General features: G+C 39.6%; 1 pseudogene; it reads right to left on the reverse strand.

Moving 5' to 3' along the window:
* Nucleotides 1–282: 282 nt before the first annotated feature.
* Nucleotides 283–1,603, reverse strand: LOC101655366 (annotated as a pseudogene).
* Nucleotides 1,604–2,911: the final 1,308 nt, after the last annotated feature.

Consider the following 2,911-nt stretch of genomic DNA (forward strand, 5'->3'; position numbering starts at 1 on the left):
CACATTTACAGAACCCGGAATCCTGTATAGCATCATTGTGAATCTGAATGGACTTGACAATGTTTTTTATTTCTTTTTTGTGTTGTATATTTCATGTAGCTCATCACATTTAATCTTAGCAACACCTTTTTGCAAGTGTAGATATGACAGCTAATATATTATTATCACAATTTTAAAAGAGGCTCAGAGAAGTTAAGTGAGTTACCCAAGGTCACACAACTAATAATTACTGGATTAAGCTTTAGAATTCCAAGCAGTTCCTAATTTGTGATTTCTTGAGTGCTATTTATATTTATTGACACTCATTACAAAACAAGCTTGAGGCTGCTCGTTAATGGGAACAAACACTGGACTGGTGGCGTTTCCTTCCTGGGTGGAGAGATGTGCGCTCATCATTTGACCTGTTTGTTTCGACTGCTGGCTCCGCGGGCTTGATGCAGTCGTCAGTGGTGTATGGCGGTTTCGGCTCTGGGCGCCGGGCTGGTGCAGCTGCATGGCTGGGCGGTCCTTGTTTCTGATTCGGTCTCTTTTAACCACTTCCTTTTTCTTCTCAGTTTTTCCTGGAGCTGCTTCATGATTCTGTCCTTTCATTCGTTTTCCGTTTATCAGGAAATGCTTCCTTCTCCGTCCTCAGTTCTTCGCGCTGTCTTTGAAAGCCTTCTTCTCATAGCGGTCCTTCTGCTACAGCGCTCTTCGGTCTGCCCGCTCTGGACCTCGTTCTCGGTCATGACCCTCTCCCGCTCCAGTGGTCTCTGCATGTGTCATCTTCGGCCCTCTTGGGCTTTTCCTCTTTCAGCTCCATTTCAGGACCCTGGCTAATGGTACAACTTGGCGCACGGGCTCTTTCATCGTGCAGGTTTTCTTTGTCTAATTTCTTGGGCTTTTCTCTTTTGTCCAATTGTTTTTCATCCCCCTTTTCGGGCTCCTCGAGCAGATTTTTCTGATTCACAGCTTGTAATAGAAACCTGTGTACCTTAATCTTTGGTTCTTCCTTTATTTTGTGCCTTTCTGGAATGTTGTCTATCTCCTTTAGCTTGTCCATTTTCATTTCTCGTCTTCTTTCCGCTTACATCGCTCTTCTCTCTTTTTCTATTTCTCGCCTCCTTCTTTCTTCTCGTTTTTCTTCTCGCATTCTCTGTTTGTTTTTCAGGAAGCTCAAAAGTGGGGCTGTCTTTTTAGCCATCAATTCTCTACTTTTTCGCTTCTATCTCCTCTAACAGTCTCTCTGGGGAAGAGGACATCTTCTCGTTACCTGCTGCATCACTTTCCAAAAACGGCCTCCACGCGGGATGGATCATCATTGAGAGCTACAGCTTTGGTGTCTCTGTTCTTAATCTTCTTTGCTGCTTTTTTGAAAAGGTGCGAATTCTACTATAGAGGGATATTCTGGACCTTTATCGTCCAGGAATACCTAACCATCAAAGTGATCCCTGAACAAAATGATATCCTCTTGATTGTTGAAGTCAATGTATGCTCTGGAATACAGATGAGGATACAAACTAGTATCATTAGAAAATAACTCAAAGTAATCGTGCTCAGGCATAGGTTAAAGATGTTCCAGAAGCTGCTTCTTGGTCAAAGTAGGAGGTAATCTTCAAATAACCACCCCCAAAATTCACAGATTAGTCCACACACAGGAGGCTCCCAACGTCCTCCCCTGCGACCATTCATCTTCCTCAGGCGGGTCTAATTTGTGTTTTATACCCTGATTTATGCCACATTCACTCTACTGAAGAATGTTTCACAAGATTCAGAATAACTATTGGGATTTTTGTGATTGTCTAACAATGCCACTGGAAGAAGAACATGGTAAACTAAAATGAACAATAAGTAAAAATGTAAATGATTAAATTTGTTGATCTAAATTCAATTTTAGTGATTCTTTAATAAGGTGAGATCCACCTAATCTCAGTTTTTTTCTCTACTGGATTAAAATGATAACTGCCAAGATATAACCTATTATTATTGGAAAGGGAAAGGAGCTTTATAAGCCACAAACAATTATCTAGTCATGGAGAATTATGTAATTGTACCATAAAAAATACAATGGAGATACTACATTTTTATGGTTATATACCAGACACATGGTTAGAAATCTCAATGGAAGTTAGGTATATAATATATTAAATATCTAAAATATATAACATTGATGTATAAATATGCATATATCAATATAGTATATTTTATATATATCAACATATTCTTGTAGCTAAAAGACAAATATTCCATCCCTGACTCTACTACTACTGAACTATGTCTTTGAAAAGATTCTATAACTGCTGTATATGTCTTTTTCTGCAATTAGTTTGAACTATATAATCTCTAAAGCATTTGCCAGGGTGAAAGGTCTGTCATTCTAAATGAATCCAACCATACCCTTTGGCTTAGATTTTCTAGTCATCTGCAGAATCAAATACAGGGACAGCTGGTCGGGGTTAGGAGTGCAGTCTCTGGCCACAGAGTAGAATAAAGCGAAGGGGCCACATAACCATCAATAGATGACAGAGCTCTCATTAGGACTCTTTGGAAGCTAGTGACATCCCTGAGCAGTTGCAGCTGGCCTTTTTTCCCATGCCATGATGGCTCTTCCATTAAGTTTTCTGTGCTACCTCCATCTAACTTCATTCTCTGAAAATCATGAAAAGCCTCTTTGTTTAATAATCAGAATTTGGAAAATAACCACTATGCTGACAATTTATAGGACATCTACTCAGTGTGTAATAGAACAGTATGCATGTCAGAAATGGATTTGACTTACCATTTTGTTTATGAAGGGGTATGCAGTATGATACAGAGAACTCTAGATTTAAGACCCTATCTGTTATTTACAGAATGTGGCAGCTACATAATCTTTGTCAACTTGTGAAGGGGTGGAGTCTAGCCTGTCAGGTCATAGCTTGATGACCTCACT

Source organism: Echinops telfairi, unplaced genomic scaffold, assembly GCF_000313985.2.
Source record: "Echinops telfairi isolate 266 unplaced genomic scaffold, ASM31398v2 ScPeMD7_1713;HRSCAF=2227, whole genome shotgun sequence".
Lineage (NCBI taxonomy): Eukaryota > Metazoa > Chordata > Mammalia > Afrosoricida > Tenrecidae > Echinops > Echinops telfairi.